The sequence below is a fragment of the Scyliorhinus canicula genome, chromosome 7, assembly GCF_902713615.1.
Source record: "Scyliorhinus canicula chromosome 7, sScyCan1.1, whole genome shotgun sequence".
NCBI classification, from domain to species: Eukaryota; Metazoa; Chordata; class Chondrichthyes; order Carcharhiniformes; family Scyliorhinidae; genus Scyliorhinus; species Scyliorhinus canicula.
In genome coordinates this window covers 178,706,452-178,723,897 of record NC_052152.1, presented here as the reverse complement: position 1 = coordinate 178,723,897, position 17,446 = coordinate 178,706,452, and the positions used below count along the sequence as shown (strand labels likewise).

At 44.4% G+C, this 17,446-nt stretch overlaps 1 protein-coding gene across 1 annotated transcript in view; it reads right to left on the bottom strand.

Annotated features, from left to right (window-relative positions):
• Positions 1-14,410, bottom strand: part of hck (HCK proto-oncogene, Src family tyrosine kinase) — a 111,971-nt gene extending 97,561 nt beyond the window's left edge. The window contains exon 1 of the mRNA XM_038803381.1: positions 14,093-14,410. The gene's annotated coding sequence lies outside the window, so the exon portion shown is untranslated. The remainder of the gene's footprint in view (positions 1-14,092) is intronic.
• Between the last annotated feature and the right edge of the window lie 3,036 nt (positions 14,411-17,446).

Genomic DNA, 17,446 nt, shown 5'->3' with positions numbered 1-17,446 from the left:
GGCCTTTCGCCATTTACACTCTTCATTCTGGCATTTTTACATATCCTGCAAAACATACTTCAAATCTTACAACACAAGGAGATAATTATATTTCAATATTGATAAAGATTTCTTCCACACACCCCCACAAAGGGAGTACAATTTTCTGTTGCATTCTCCCCTTAAGTCTTTAAATCTGTCACCTAAACTTTATCAATATTTTGTCACTCTCTCCCTGTGAAATTATAATTTTCCCATCAGTAGAACTTTATACCCTTTTCCTTTGAAGTTGGTTAAATATGGGGCAGCACAGTGGCTGGCACTGCTGCCTCACAGCAGCAGGGACCCGGGTTCGATTCGGATCATTGGTGGCGTATGTGTGGAGTTCGCCCATTCTTCCAGTGTCCACGTGGGTTTCTTCCGCGTGCTCCAGTTTCCTCCCACAGTCCAAAGTGCAAGTGAGGTGGACTGGCCATGATAAATTGCCCCTTAGTATCCAAAAGGTTTGGTGGGGTTACCAGGATAGGTCGGGAGAGTGGGCCTGGGTTCTCTTTTGGAGGGCTGGTGAGAACTGGATGGGCCAAACGGCTTCTTTTTGCACTGTAGAGATTCTATGATCAGAGGGATAACTTTATTGCAAACATTGAATAGTGCTCAATAAATTTCACACAGTTATGCAGGACTATAACCATACTACAATGTCAGTGTTTCTCTTAGTTATAGGTCTTCTGATTTCTTTCGCAGATCCTTCTATGGTTTCTTGCATTTCTCTTTGCTTACATATGGACATTGCTTACACATGGACATTCCAAGCCACTTGTAAAATGGGTAAAACCAAAACTTGTGAAATTTGACAAATTCTTCCATGCACTTTTTACGTATACAATGGCAGGCAAGTATATGTTTTCAGTTCTTTGGAGTTGAAAAAAAAAATTGATTATAGTACTCAAATGTCAATGGCAAAGCCAGCATTAGTTACCCACCCACAAGTGCCTTTGAGAGGGTAGCAGTGAGTCACTTTCTTGAACTGCTGCAGTCTGTGTGGCATAGGTACCCCATTGTGCTGTTAGGGAGGAATGTAGCTTTGTTTAATGAAGGAATTCCCACAATAGCATGAGAATTATTCTAACCCATTTCAACTTGTACATGTTGCAATGGAGCAGGATCAGAAGTTCAGCTAAAATCATTTCCTCTGCATGTTTATGACAAGTCCTTGACAATATGCTGAAACAGCTTATCTTATTATCTGCTTCTTACTAATCAACTAACATGCAGCGTGTTCTCTGCCCAATATTTTGGACCACACTGATATCACCAGACTCTTGCCTTTTAACATGAATCCATTTTGAATCAACACTTCCGAACCTGCTCTCTGGCTTTGACTTTTCTAGCCTGCCAATACTGTCCCATGAATAGCTCATAGATCGCAGTGTTTAGCCTGTTCCCCATCTCATGTTGTCAGCATGCTCTTCAAGCATTGCATTTAAATGCAATGCTTAGAATCTTCAATCTGATTCAATTCTTCCTGATGGTGCTCTTGGCAAGACATTTGCTGAGATCAGTGTTTTTTTTCTAGTGAGAGAAATCATGAAAAAATGAAAATCGCTTGTCACGAGTAGGCTTCAATTAAGTTACTGTGAAAAGCCTCTAGTCGCCACATTCCAGCGCCTGTCCGGGGAGGCTGATACGGGAATCGAACTGTGCTGCTGGCCTGCTTGATCTGCTTTAAAAGCCAGCGATTTAGCCCAGTGAGCTAAATCAGCCCCTCTGCTTAGAATCTTCAATCTGATTCAATTCTTCCTGATGGTGCTCTTGACAAGGCACTTGATGAGATCAGAGTTTTTTTTGTAGTGTGTGAGAAATCATCTGTGAGAGACTTACAGACAAAACCTTTTCATTTTAAAGGTGTGTCTAATCAATATTTATATGGCACAGTTGAAATATAAATGGCTATATTCAGTCAGTTTCAGAAATTAAGTTATTTACTCAATTACTTTAATAAGAATGGCTACTATAACCGGTCAGTATCAAAATGTTTCAGTCATTACTGGACTAATAATCCAGAGAAGGTATGTTTAAAATCACATTTTGAGAATGTAAATTCAGTTTTTAAAAGAAATGCAGAAATTAGTTATTTTAACAAAACAAAAAAAAACTGACCATGAAACTTTTGTAGAAAAATACTGGTTAATTTTTGTCCCAGAAACATGTAGTCATCCTTACCCAGTCTGGTCTATGAGTGAATTAAGTCCCAGACCAACGTGGTTGACTCTTAACTGTGCTGTGCAGTGGCCAAACAAGCCACTTTTATCAAATCACTATGGAAAATACCACAGGAACAGCAGTAGTTCAAGGCAGCCCACTGGCATGTTCAAAGGATGATTAAGGGTTTATGGGCAAGTTACAATTCATGGGCAATAAATGCTGGTGCCACCAGTGACATCCACATATCAAAGAATTAATTTAAAAACATAGGATAAGTTTCCACAATAGAAAACCTCAAAGTATCACATCCAAATCAGGCACAAATTAAATATCACAGATGCAAGATGCTTATTCACAGATGCAAGATGTTTATTCAATCTCTCACATACTGGTAACATTGTAATGTTGCAGCAGCTCTGACCACCATTTTGTGCTGTGGTGAACCTGTGTTAACAAACAACTTTGTCTGCAGTATTAGTAACTTGACAATAGCCGTTTCACAATGTTACAGAAAATGTCACTTAGTGCTACAATTCAGTTTTCTAAAGATTTTATGTGAAATAAATATATACAAAAATTAACAGAACTTTATTCCAAAGTGAGAATGATAAATTCCCCCCCCCCCCCAAATTTGAATATTTACAATTTAAACATCTTAATGGGGAACAAAAATAAAACATAAAGCAACGTGTTGTGACTCGGCCCGAGCAGTATATACTATTGGTGGTAATGCACAGAAAATAACTTTTATAATAAAAACAGAGGATGAGCATGTACAATTCTGGACATTTAAAAGGAAGTGCCGTTACATATTTGCAGCTATTACGGTCATCTTAATTGGGAATTTGACAACAAACTCGATCAGTGTCTTTCCTGACTCTTCTTGAAAATGCATGCTGTTTATATTTACCAATGAGAGCTGGATCTACTGAAAAGTTAACTCCATTTGCCACAAAGAAGCCAAAAATGATGGACATGAAAATGCACCCCTATACACACACCCACTTGGGAACACGCGTCCAGTTCAGCTAATATAGGCAAGTAAACATCACTGATCCTCCACACAACAGACTCTAATTCACTTCAATTCTCATGTCCATTTTAGTTCACCTTTTGCTCAGCCTCTTCTTCAATGGTCTCCCTAGTTGACTTTCACACATTATTTCCTTTCTGTTCCCAGTCTTTCAAGGCAGTGAAGCAGCCCCTCCCATCCGTGCAAATGAACAATTTGTATTTGTATTGAGGAATTGAGACATATAGAAGTGCATTATGTCAAACCCATGTAGTGAGCATTCTAAGGTCAATATAAAACATTAGCGTGGGTTTTCGTCATGACCTCGCTGTTATGGTACAAGGGCCTGAAAATCTCAAGTTCCACCCCCACTCCACCTTCCCCACTCCACCTTGAACACAGCATTTCCCAATTTTACAGGGGTGGCAACAGAGGGTATGTACATATTGTGCATATCGGGCAGCACGGTAGCATTGTGGATAGCACAATCGCTTCACAGCTCCAGGGTCCCAGGTTCGATTCAGGCTTGGGTCACTGTCTGTGCGGAGTCTGCACATCCTCCCCGTGTGTGAGCGGGTTTCCTCCGCGTGCTCCGGTTTCCTTCCACAGTCCAAAGATGTGCGGGTTAGGTGGATTGACCATGATAAATTGCCCTTAACTGTCCAAAATTGACCTTAGTGTTGGGTGGGGTTACTGAGTTATGGGGATAGAGTGGAGGTGTTGACCTTGGGTAGCGGGTATGGTGCTCTTTCCAAGAGCCGGTGCAGACTCGATGGGCCAAATGGCCTCCTTCTGCACTGTAAATTCTATGTACTGAGAAAGCTGGCCATTTAAATCATCAGCTACCTCAATTGAAATAGAATTTTTGTATCCCAGGAGTGTGAAATCTGGGGCGAAATTCTCCAACCCCCCGCAGGGTCAGAGAATCGCCTGGGTCCGCCGAAAATCCCGGCCCCGCTGTGGCAGAAATTCTCCGCCACCTGGGAATTGGCGGGGGCAGGAATCGCGCCGCGCCGAGTGGCGAGCCCCCTGCGGCGATTCTCCGGCCTCTCCCGCCGCCGTGGTTTGAACCACCTCTGGTGGCGGCGGGATTGGCGGCGCGAGCGGGCCCCGGGAGGGGGGGGGGGTGGCAGGGCGAACGGACCCCGTGGGGTTCCCCCACGGTGGCCAGGGCCGCGATCGGGGCCCACCGATTGGCAGGCCAGTGCCGTGGGAGCACTCTTTTTCTTCCGCCGCCGCCACATCCTCCACCATGGCGGAGGCGGAAGAGAATCCCACAGCGCGCATGCGCCGGTGATGACGTCAGCGGCAGCTGACGCACCGGCACATGTGTGAACCGGCGAAGGCCTTTCGGCCAGCCCCGGCGCCAGGTGGCGGGCGTCAAAGGCCATTGTGCCGGTTTTGGCGCCAGTGGGCGTGGTGCCAACCACTCCGGTCCGGGCCTAGCCCCTCAATGTGAGGGCCTGGCCCCCAAAGGTACGGAGAATTCCGCACCTTTCGGGAGGCCCGACGCCAGAGTGGTTGGCGCCACTCCGCTACGCTGGGACCCTCACCCCGCCGGCTAGGGGAGAATCCCGCCCCTGATCTGTGCAGAGGAGATCTGGTAGGAGCATAATTTGATACTGGAGTACCCCTTTGGATCTGGTCCTGAGGCACTTTTGGATTGTTAGGCGTGGGCACAGAGGTGCATAAAAATTATATAAACTCTAACTGCCAAGCTCATTGAAGCAGTTAACAGATTTGTCAAACGATCAGAATCACCTGTCAAAAGGAGCTGTCAATATATCAAGGCATTTAAAGGTTTGCCCTTTAAATCTTTGAAAAAAAAGTATCTGGAGTATTTAAAGAAATTGCTCGCTATTCCACTGTCTGTACACATAAGCCCAAGGTTCTATTACTGGGTTACTGATGCATGACTGATTTCACAACCATCCATTATCACAGTAGGATGCCTCGTATTTCAGTTTGATTGATAGCTTCAAGTGGTTATAGATTCTTTGAAGTGGGACTATGAATTCTGATGCTTGTTATAAGGGACTGTGCACCTGGAATGTTTGTTGTTACAAGTCTATATGTAGTTGAAGGAATGTAAATATAGTAAATGCCTTTAGTTTTCTTCACTGCAGTGATGGCTGCAATAAACCTTTTATTTGGTCCCATCTTTGCATGGGTTCTAAGGCCCACTCATGGTAGATACTGGATGAATGGTCAGTGAATTAGCACAGTCGTGTAAGGGCAAAGGGTGGTGGGTGAGGGCCAGAGGGTTTGCAGGAGTTGGCACTAGGTTGGCATAGTGGATGGGGTGAGGGCCAGAGGAACTTTTATGTTTTACTCTTAAATTTCTGGACACTGTGCTGGGGCCTCGAGGTTGGTCTTCCACCCAGCCACCTCCACACCCAGCATCCTCCTTATGACTTCCAGGGTCGCCTACCCCAACTTAGATTTTTATATTGCCAACCAGCACCACCCTGACCAAAAACCTGAAGTACAGGCATCCACTTTTAAAAAGATTGTGTTTGGGGGCTGGATATTTTTCCAAATTTGTACACCCGATTCAATGACAGAATACAGGTCAACATGTCCAGTATTTTATCAAAGGGCATGATGCCCAACCGCCAGGACCAAATGTGGGTCCAAATGTGCATCCCAGAGCGGTCAGGGGCTGGTTTAGCACAGGGCTAAAGAGCTGGCTTTTAAAGCAGACCGAGACAGGCCAGCAGTATGGTTCAATTCCTGTACCAGCCTCCCCGAACAGCGCCGGAATGTGGCGACTCAGGGCTTTTCACAATAACTTCATTTGAAGCCTACTTTTGATAATAAGCGATTTTCATTTCATTTCAGCAGCCTTAGCAAAGCCATTGATCGAGATGGTGGCTGCTGGCACTGCAGGAAGAAAAAGGCACCACCATGCTGAGGCACCCTTGAAGGCAATGCGCTTTCTGTTATTTACTGTGCAGGGGTCACACAGAAAACCCCAGCAATTAAGGGGGCCGTTGTTGGTGCCCCCTTCAGTGCAGGCACCACAGACATGGGGATAGCCATTGCCACGGGGAGGGGTGTGGCAGTTCCTTCTTAGACCAGGGAGCAACTATAAAAGCAAGCCCCATCCCAGGAAGCCTCCAGGTTTTATCCGGAAGCATGACCATGCAGCGGCAGCATCTCCTGGTGCTGATAAAATGCTCGCAGGTTGGGAATTAATTGATTTAACTGTCCTCCTGCCTCCCAGCAGTCCTATATCTTTAATGTAGATTGAAAGCATTTTGGTCAGTGGCGCCTTTCATTCACAATATTATGCTGGTGTGTTATTTTCTTCTAACACACTGGGGTGCAGTTCCATCATTATTGATACCTTTTTACTGCCTTATGTCAATTTAGTTCGTGGGAGTTCTGCTCATCACACTCTTGTGGTGGACAGAGGCCAGACCAAGTGACAGCAGGATTCATTGCTCAAGTTCCATTGCAGGATGGCTTAGAGTTCCTGAAAGGATTTTCAGCAATGGTACCCGATCCCAGAATCCAGTCACTTGATTAACAGGAAACGTTATTTCCCTTTGGGAAAAATAATTTTTCAAAATTTATTTGACGGATTAGGAATCCTCGGCAGGGTAACATTCTGATTTTCCGTCAGACAGGCAGGGAGCCTCTGTTGCATTTATGCAGGAACAGGCTGCACTCCGTCAATTGAATTTTCTCATCCTCTCTCATTTGGATGATGTTTGCACCCTCTTTACAGACAGTTAGAAGCCCTGTTCCAAAGGTTGTCTGGGAGTAATTGCCCCTCGTGCCTGACGTTGTAACCAAACCCAATTTTGTGAAAGAAATCAACTTTTTATCAAACATGGCTGGATAATGTTTCGAAGTAGGAATCCTGGCTGATGTTTAGCACAGAGAATGGTGACTAATTATCGAGACCAACTGAAACTTTGTCGAAGTTAACTCCAGAAAACCATAATTGAAAAAATTATATTTAAAATGATGAAAGGTTTAGATTGTGAAAAAGTCAACAACAATATTACTTACATCCAGGAACATGTCTGGATCCCTTTTAAACATTTGTAAATAATCTACATCCACTGAATGAACCACCAATTTATTCCAGCGATGTATGCGTGACAGCGATTAATGAAATGACTCAAGTGTAAAACATTCGCACAGGATTTTACTGCAGAACATATTTCACTCAGATGCCCAAATGGACAAGGACTTCAAAGACGGACCCTATAGAGTCAGAAAAAATTAGTTGCGCCGAATACTTGAACTCCTCATATTAGAAAGGCAGAAAATGATAAGAAGGAAAGGTTAAACCTGTGCAGCAGTGCAGAAGGAGGAAGCAGAGATACAAAACAATGAAAGACAAATTCCAAAATGATGTCAGAAAACACTCGGTTTACAATAAGTTGACCAACGTCTGGAATGGTTATCCTAGTAGACAATGGAGACTCCATTATTTGACGGGGGCGGGAAGGAGAAGCGCTCATGCATTTTAGCCTAAAGAGTTAGATGGGCCAATCGGCTGGCCCAGTGGCTCAATGCCCAAACAATAGGTGTGCAGGAGAAGCTAGGGAGAAGATTGCTGAGCCTTTGGCTTGGATCTTTAAGTCATCTTTGTCTACAGGAATAGTGCCAGAGGACTGGAAGATAGCAAATGTTGTCCCCTTGTACAAGAAGGGGAGTAGAGATAACCCCGGTAACTATAGGCCAGCGAGCCTTACTTCTGTTGTGGGAAAAGTCTTGGAAAGGTTTATAAGAGATAGGATGTATAATCATCTGCAAAGGAATAATTTGATTAGAGATAGTCAACATGGTTTTGTGAAGGGTAGGTCATGCCTCACAAACCTCTGAGTTCTTCGAGAAGGTGACCAAACAGGTGGATGAGGGTAAAGCAGTTGATGTGGTGTATATGGATTTCAGTAAAGCGTTTGATAAGGTTCCCCACGGTAGGCTATTGCAGAAAATACAGAGGCATGGGATTCAGGGTGATTTAGCAGTTTGGATCAGAAATTGGCTAGCTGATAGAAGACAAAGAGTGGTGGTTGATGGGAAATACTCTGACTGGTGTCCAGTTACTAGTGGTGTGCCACAAGGATCTGTTTTGGGGCCGTTGCTGTTTGTCATTTTTATAAATGACCTGGAGGAGGGCGTAGAAGGATGGGTGAGTAAATTTTCAGATGACACTAAAGTCGGTGGAGTTGTGGACAGTGCAGAAGGATGTTACAAGTTACAGAGGGACATAGATAAGCTGCAGAGCTGGGCTGAAAGGTGGCAAATGGAGTTTAATGCAGAAAAGTGTGAGGTGATTCATTTTGGAAGGAATAACAGAAAGGCAGAGTACTGGGCTAATGGTAAGATTCTTGGTAGTGTGGACGAGCAGAGAGATCTCGGTGTCCATGTCCATAGATCCCTGAAAGTTGCCACCCAGGTTGAGAGGGTTGTTAAGAAGGCGTACGGTGTGTTAGCTTTTATTGGTAGAGGAATTGAGTTTCGGAGCCATGAGGTCATGTTGCAGTTGTACAAAACTCTGGTGCGGCTGCATTTGGAGTATTGTGTGCAGTTCTGGTTATAGGAAGGATGTGGAAGCATTGGAAAGGGTACAGAGGAGATTTACAAGAATGTTGCCTGGTATGGAGGGAAGATCATAGGAGGAAAGGCTGAAGGACTTGAGGCTGTTTTCGTTAGAGAGAAGAAGGTTAAGAGGTGACTTAATTGAGGCATACAAGATGATCAGAGGATTAGATAGGGTGGACTGTGAGAGCCTTTTTCCTCGGATGGTGATGTCCAGCACGAGGGGACATAGCTTTAAATTGAAGGGAGATAGGTATAGGACAGATGTCAGAGGTAGGTTCTTTACTCAGAGGGTAGTAAGGGCGTGGAATGCCCTGCCTGCAACAGTAGTGGACTCGCCAACACTAAACGCATTCAAATGGTCATTGGATAGGCATATGGACGATAAGGGAATAGTGTAGAGGGACTTGAGGGGTTTCACAGGACGGCGCAACATCGTGGGCCAAAGGGCCTGTACTGCGCTGTAATGTTCTATGTTCTAAGGATGACCGAGATATTCTCAGTGAACCAACCGTCATCACGGAGAGATTTAACTCATCCTCACTTTTATTTCCAGGTGCTGACTGGTGGGGCCAGCATTCTGGTAGCAGTATTCAGGATGATCTCAAGTTTAGAGGCTACAAAGTGGGAGGCTGGCCAAGAGGATATTGGAAACATTGAGACTGGAGGTGACAACGGTATGGATGCGTGTTTCAGCAACTGAGGGTGGAGGCATGTAAGGATGGAGGTGGACGCAGACAGATGGTTTTAATTATGAAGATATACAAATCATGCCACATTATGCCAGTAATTTCTAGGATAGCCTACACATGAAAACAATTCTGAACTTTCAAATAACTTCAAAGAGGACTGCATTGCAATAGCAGCCATACTGCACAATGGAAATATAACCACAAAACCAACTCTCTAGTGATATTGTTAATTATCAAGAATCTGGAGGTTGCACTGACACTAGGGACATTATACCTCAGAACTGATTCTTGCTGATAATGACACGTTTCAGCCCCAAAATGGCATTACGCCAGAAGCACTCGTTTTCTCTAAAGATCTTTAATCGGAGACAATTCCCTAGCTAGAGGCAAATTTAACCATGCCGTATGCAATACATTCTCATTTGGCACCTCCTTTCATTTTACACAGGATCTAGGGACATTTTACTTCCCACAAAGAACAAGTATTCCATGTCAAGGTCAGTTCTCTGATGGGTAACATATTAACGCTGCTATCACCACAGTTGAACAGAGAACAGAATTGGAACAAAATCAGCAGAGACTGACAGCTCATTGAAATAAAACAAATTGATATTTATCTCATGCCTTTCATGGCCACGCAGGCATTTCATTGACTCTTCAGAAGTATTTCCCTGTCATCACCTTTATAATGTCAGGAAATATGGTGCAATAATTTGCATATTGGGCGGTCCCACAGACAGCAATGACCAGATAGTCTGCTTTGGTGATGGGGTTGGTGGAAGGATTAATATTGGCCTGGACAGATGAACTGCCCAATTCTTCACATAATGCTGTGGGATTTATTTATGTTTTTTCAACACTCAAGAGAGCAGCCTGTTGTTTAGCTTTAACATGTCATTTGAAAATAGTGTTCAAAATGCAGCATTCACTCAATATTGCACTGAATTGTCAGCCTAGATCAGGTGCTCAAATCTCTGGAGTCTTCAACACCTTCCGACCTCACCCCACCCCAACATCTTGGGAAAATTAAGATTTTGCCAAGATTATTTGAGCTTGGAGCTTTTGCTGAAACTGTCAAATTGAATTTAACACAAAAATTAATTGATTTCGCACTTTAAAGTTTTTTCTTAAGGACTGTGCAACATTAATAAACATCAGGGATCACGAGCCTTTATGTCTAGCCACTATTTTGCCAACTTTGATTATCTTCACAGACTGACCCAATTTCTCAAATGAAACTTGGCAAGGGTTCATGTTAAATGTTGAGATAAAAGGTTATTTCTAGTCAGAAATAGATCAATGGCTGCCATTGCTGGGAATTGCATGCAGCGGAGGTCATTTAAATACAGTAGTTCCTTATTCACAAATGATCGCCTTCTGGGAAACACAAGAATAGCATCCTTACAAGTTACCAACTGAGCACAAGAAAAAGGTTAAAGAAAACACCACATTCAGAATGTGTTCATCACCGAAACATCCTTTCTCCAAATACTATGGATTATGATGAATGTTGACATACCAAACTTCGATATTGCAGAGTGCCAAAATAAGGCAATTAACACATGATTTCCCACAAGGAAGTCGAGAAACTGTAGGTTTCCACTGTGTGGATTAGATATCAGATTTGAACACTCAAAACTAGAGGCACGAAGAGCCATCGGCTATTAACTCTGCTCTAGTTCTCACGTACGATTGACAATTTTACATGGGTACAGACGGTAGTCTCACCAAGTAGATGGGAGAAAAGTCAAAACGTTAGGAGCAAAGGTGCATTCAATAAGTGAGACACTGCAGCTTTTGAAGATCGTAGGGAGATTAACAACAGAGGGAAATTTAGAGGATAAGAGCAAAGTAGTGGTTAAAGGAGAAAGGATAGCTGTTGAAGAGTAAAGTTTGGGAAGGTGGAGGTTATGAATGGATTTGATGGCAAATTTGTTTTGAAATGTTGATCCTATGGGAGATAGGAAGCCATTGGAGATAGACAACAAAAGGCATAACCACAGAGACGTAAAGCAGAGCATCATTGACATTAATGTGAAGACTGGCCATGTTTCCATATGATGTTGCTAAAGGGCAGTTCATATCTGATGAAAAGGAGATTGCATGGGATGGAACCCTGTGGGTATATTAGGGATGCCAATGCAGTCACTTGAGAAGGTGTCATTGGAAATGATGTACTGTCTACAGTGCGAAATGTAGGAATGGGTGTTGGTGAAAGAAAAAGCCAAAATATGGACCATAAAGGAGATGCATTCAAGAAAATCAAGTGATAGAAAGTATTACAGACAGCAGAGAGCTTGGATATGAAGAGGGAGGGAGAATGAACTAGTTACATAGCATATCACTGGTGACTTTGCCAAGTGCAGATTCAGGGCAGTATATCAGGCACTTAAGGAATAGCTTTGTGAGGGGCAGCATGGTGGCGCAGTGGTTAGGATTGCTGCCTCACGGCGTCGAGGTCCCAGGTTCGATCCCGGCTCTGGGTCTCTGTCCGTGTGGAGTTTGCACATTCTCCCCGTGCTGGCGTGGGTTTCACCCCCACAACCCAAAAATGTGCAGAGTAGGTGGATTGGCCATGCTAAATTACCCCTTAATTGAAAAAAAAAATTGGGTACTTTAAATTTTAAAAAAAGGAATAGCTTTGTGCCAATTTGCCCATTGGGAAACTAAAATCGGACTGGATGCCTGCTTTACATTCTGCTCAATTATCACTAAAGCTAACAGAAAGGAAAATCAGGTGGGGGTATAGACCAGGTACTGGATCCAACCCTGCCAGTTTCTCACTAGATGGATTGGGTTAAAATGATCCCCCTGAAGTATGGTAGGTCACAGCATTCAAAATTGGAGCCCAGAATCCAAGGGGGCCCTGAATTTATTAAATTTCTCTATTTTTGATTACTAACAAGTCACAGTACTTCTACATTATAGTGACGAAAATGGCAAATGGCACAAAACATGAAAATTGGACAACTTGTCCCATGAATTGCACAGTTACAATTTGGTTGACAATTTGCATTATTCTGCTGTTAGCTTCAGCAAAACAGGATTGCACTTTTAACACATCCCCCATCCCTGTGCAAAGTTTACCAATTGTACCTTTTCATATGAATTGTCCATTAAACTCAAGTAAGTTAAATATAGTAATTAATGGCATAAGTAACCATTTAATAGCATGGTAATTAATGCCTGCAGCACAGTAGCACAGTGGGCTCCAGGGTCCCAGGTTCGATTCTTGACTTGGGTCACTGTCTATGTGGAGTCTGTACATTCTCCCCGTGTCTGCGTGGGTTTCCTCCAGGTACTCTGGTTTCCTCCCACAAGTCCCGAAAGACATGCTGTTAGGTAATTTGGACATTCTGAATTCTCCCTCTGTGTACCCGAACCCGACTAGGGGCTTTTGACAGTAACTTCATTGCAGTGTTATTGTAAGCCTACTTATGACAATAAAGATTATTATTATTTTTAAAAAAGCTCTCTGGCCTATGAACAAAAAGCGTGGAATCTTAATTCTTTAGGTATTAGATTTTTTAAAGGGTCAAAATTTGATCTCTTCGCTTTCTCTTTCTCTCTCTTAAGAGATGTAACTCGGGATCCAATTCTAGTTCCCAATTCTCACTTTAAGACCATTTCATGTAACTTTGCTAACAAGGAGTTAAATCCAGACACTCTTCCACCCTTTATCTCAACCATCTCTTAGGCAGTATCTTCGAATTGCTGTTTCAACATAGGGAGTTTCCCCTACCCTCAGGTACAATGGTGGCAACATTGTTACACATTTTAGCTTGGTAAAAGTTGGGGCTAGCTGTTTATTTACTGTATTGCAATAGGTGTTCCCCATTTCTTGGTATTTGGCAATTTAAAGCTGAGCTATGTTGGGAAATCGCGTGGTTAACTGTATGGTAGTCACAGAAGGGAAACGTTAATGACAAATGTCAATCAGACAAGACACCAGTCATAGTCCCCAAAAGACACCACAGGTACCCCTCTCCATTAGAAAAGACCATCTCCCACCCATAGACACTCCTCTCCATTAGGAAGGGAGACCATCTCCCATCGCGAGTGAGACAAATGTAGGTCAACAGTTCTCGTTGGTGTCCTTGATCCAGGAAAGCTCAGGAAATGTCTCAACACATTCTTCCCCCCTTCCCCTTAATCATATCACCAAGCCGGACACGTAAATGCTAAAATGCCATGTCGTATGTTTTTAAGTTCACGTTCTTCAATTAAAAATCAGGGAACTGCTCCACACAGTTGTGACAACGAGTCTCCTAATTCGGCGGGATAACGCCCTTTAAAAGATCTCGAGAGAGAGAGAGAGAGAGAGAGGGACTCGCCTAGTTTCCACAATTTTCGCCGCTTTATCAAACAGCGCACGGTAACACAAGTATATTTTGTTTTTAAACATTTAAATTTAAAAGCAGGGGTGAAAAAAATGGGATTTTTTTTTAAAACCCAAAGGAGTGGTCGGATATACCATCCGGCAAAGAGAGAAAACATAATTCAGGGTGCGGAAGTAGCTCGCAGCATCTGATCGGAGAGTTCTCCACACTTGCCGCCCCTCACTCACTACAATCCAACCCTGTCCCAGTCTCACACAGCAACCTCAGGCTGCTTCCAGACTGAACCAAAACCAAACACATACCTTTAATCTTCTCCCCTCACTTCACGAACTCTGAAGTAAAACACTCCGGGGGGGGGGGGGGGGGGGCGAGAAAAAGTGGTCTCGATGCTTTTCTTGTCCCGGTTCAGGCAGCAACGTAAAGTCCCATCGTTAGCCACAGCTCCGAGATGCTGGCGATCTGACAACAGCTGCCCGGCTCGCTGATTACCCGCCCTGACCCATTTCCTTGTGTCTGGACGGAGCTTGTGAAGGAGTCTCTCAGTCGCTTGGGAAGTGACCACACCCCTTGAGTTGTGAGTGGAGGGGGAGCAGTGATCAGTCAGTGGGCGGCCTTTCGGACGCAGTGGGTTTTAAAACCTCTGCTGCCAGCGCTATGATTAGAAACGGAAATCAAGCCCACTGAGGCAAGTGACGAAAACCCACTTTGCTTGAGGCGCTCTTATCGGGGGAGGAGGGGAGATTAAACCTTCAGTCGTTTCGAGCGCCGGGGAGATACTCCTGGCTTGATCAGTGTGTTTATTTTTCTCTCTACTTTAAGTTGGTCGCCGCTTCACTCGTCGGGGCTTGTGACAGTGACACCAACACGTTTCAAACTCGCCTACCTAAATGGGAAGAAAACATATCTAACTACTTACACCATATTATTACAGCAGTAAGCTACAATCTGATACAATGTCTCCCCTGCAGTGCAGACTCGGCATTAAACAATTTATTAATCACCGCATGTCCCATCATTGCAGTGTTAATGTAAGCCTACTTGTGACAATAATAAAGATTATTATTATTATTCAGTGGCCATGTGGCCGCAGCCCAGGTCTCTAAACACCATCGAACTGGCCAAGAGGCCACCCCCCAGATAGGAGTCCAGATAGCTCACTCAATCAGGCATCGGATTGTCAGTGTACATCTCGGTTAGGTCAGTGTTTTTCAATCGGTTTACCCAATGTCAGGTCGTGTTTAGGATTCAGCGTTTCCGCTGCTGGAGCTTGGCTTTGATTGCTGGTAATAATTCCCAAGATTCCCGACACCCTGGGCAAGATTCTCCCCACCCCAAAATTGCAGCCTGCACGGGGGTGGGAGAATCCATTTTCCCACAAGGAATCGGGACCGGCGCCGTTTCGCCGATTCTGCGGGCCCCGAAAAGCGACATACTCGGGGAGTACGCTGCACCACCTGGGACCATTGCCAGAGGCCCGCTCTGCCATTCTCCGTCCCCGACCAGCTGAAGCCCCAACGGTGTGGATCTAATACGGTCCAGCCAGTCGGGATACTCGTGTGGCGGCTGCGGACTCAGTCTGCAGCTGCCCTGGTCGGGGGGGTGCCAATCAGAGGCGGGGGGGGGGGGGGGGGGGGGAGGGCCTTATAGACGGCTGGGAAATGTTTCTGCAGTGGTTGAGGGTCGGGCACGCGGCTGATTGGGGGGTTTCTTTTTTGGGACCAGTTCTGCGGTCCAAGTCCATCATGGAGAACAGCACGGCCGCTGGATGCCGCCGCCTTGCGCATGCGCCACCTCTGACCCAGACCCTTATCTGCAGCAAAAGCTGCTGGATCTACACCGGGTCCCTGCTAGCCCCCAGCAGGGCTAGGGAATCGTGTCCCTTTCATGCCAGCTTTTCTGCCATGAAACTCCACCATTTTGACACCGGCGTGGGGACATAGTCTCAATAATGGCGAATCCAGCCCCCTATTTAAAGCAGACTTGTGTTTGGCAGTTTTAATTGCCAGGGCCAGGAAAATCAGCTAGGTGCTTGACATGCATGGGAGGAGATGGGAAGGAGTTCAAAAAGTGTGATAATAATAATAATTTTTATTGTCATAAGTAGGCTTGCATACAGTGCTAACCACCGAGCTACCGTGCAGAAACAATAAGGAGAAACTGTTCTTTTGGGGGTGAATGGGTTATATAACCAGAGGTTACAGATATAAAATAATTAGCAGGAGATCCAGAGAAATCTGTGTTCGCTCGGAATTGGAAATGTTGGACTTGTGGGAGAGGGAGGAGCAAGGGAGCAGCTAATTGGATAGGTCATTTTAAAAGTTACAAAAGGCCCGATGGGATGGTTAATGGCCTGTGTTGTATGATTCTGTCAAATTAGTCATGGTGGCAGCACAAACATCGTATCGCCTGCTAACACAACATCGCCTGCAGGATGGTCGCCGATACCTGCCTGTGCATGTGCACTTGTCAGCTTGTGCACAGTAATAATAATAATAATAATCTTTATTAGCATCACAGGTAGGCTTACATTAACAATGCAATGAAGTTACTGTGAAAATTCCCTAGTCGCCACACTACAGCGTCTGTTTGGGTACACTGAGGGAGAATTCAGAATGTACAATTCACCTTAACAGGCATATCTTTCAGTACTTGCGGGAGGAAACCGGAGCATCCGAAGGAAACTCACGCATGAAAGGGGAGAACGTGCAGACCCTGCATATACAGTGACCTAAGTTGGGAATTGAATCCGGATCCCTGACGCTGTGAGCAACAGTGCTAATCACTGAGCTATCGTGCCGCTCTCCACTAACTTCATTTAAAGGAGATGTAATAACCTGTACGGAGCTGGTTTGTTTGTTTTCCCATATGGCTATGCTAACTATGAGGCTATTATCTTGTGTATATAAGGTTGGCCAGATAGGAACCGACCAACAGAGAGTGAGGATCCGGTAAAGTCTGACTGGGCCCCTTTGTACATGGAGTGTGTTATAAATAAACATCTTCTTAAAGTTACTCGCCTGACTCCTTTTCATCTTTATTAAAGGAGAGACAATCCACCTTCGTAAAAGGTTACAGCTTCGATTCAGCAGTGTTTAAACTTTTAATAATGAATCTTACTTAATTGCCCATTTATCACCAAAATGATTTATACCACAAAAATACACAAAATAACCAGATGGACCATCTCTATGAACTAATTAAATGGCTGGTCTACAATTTCCAGCAATTTCATGTTTTCTGAGCCATGTCACAGGCGGGCACTCGGAACATGGCCATTTCCCTGTCTCCTTCTTTCCTAATTCACCCCACCTCCGTAATTTATTTAGATATTTCATCCTTTAATACATTTCTAAAATTACACCCTCGTGATATGCCTTTAATAAGGACACAGGAGTCCACACTGAGTAAAATATGAAACAAAGTTTATTTACACAAACAATATATACACGACCCAGTAGATCCTTACTGGGTTCCTCTCTGGTCGGTCGGTGCTTTTCTGACTGACCTTTCATATATGGGTTAATTGAGATACCCTACCCCTAGTGGGGAGCTCATCCTCCATCAGGAGCACGGGGAAGACAAGCGTTCCCATCCCGTAGGTCCCATGTGGGATATTACAGTGTCACATTACAGTGAGGGTGGGCAGACGAAATGGG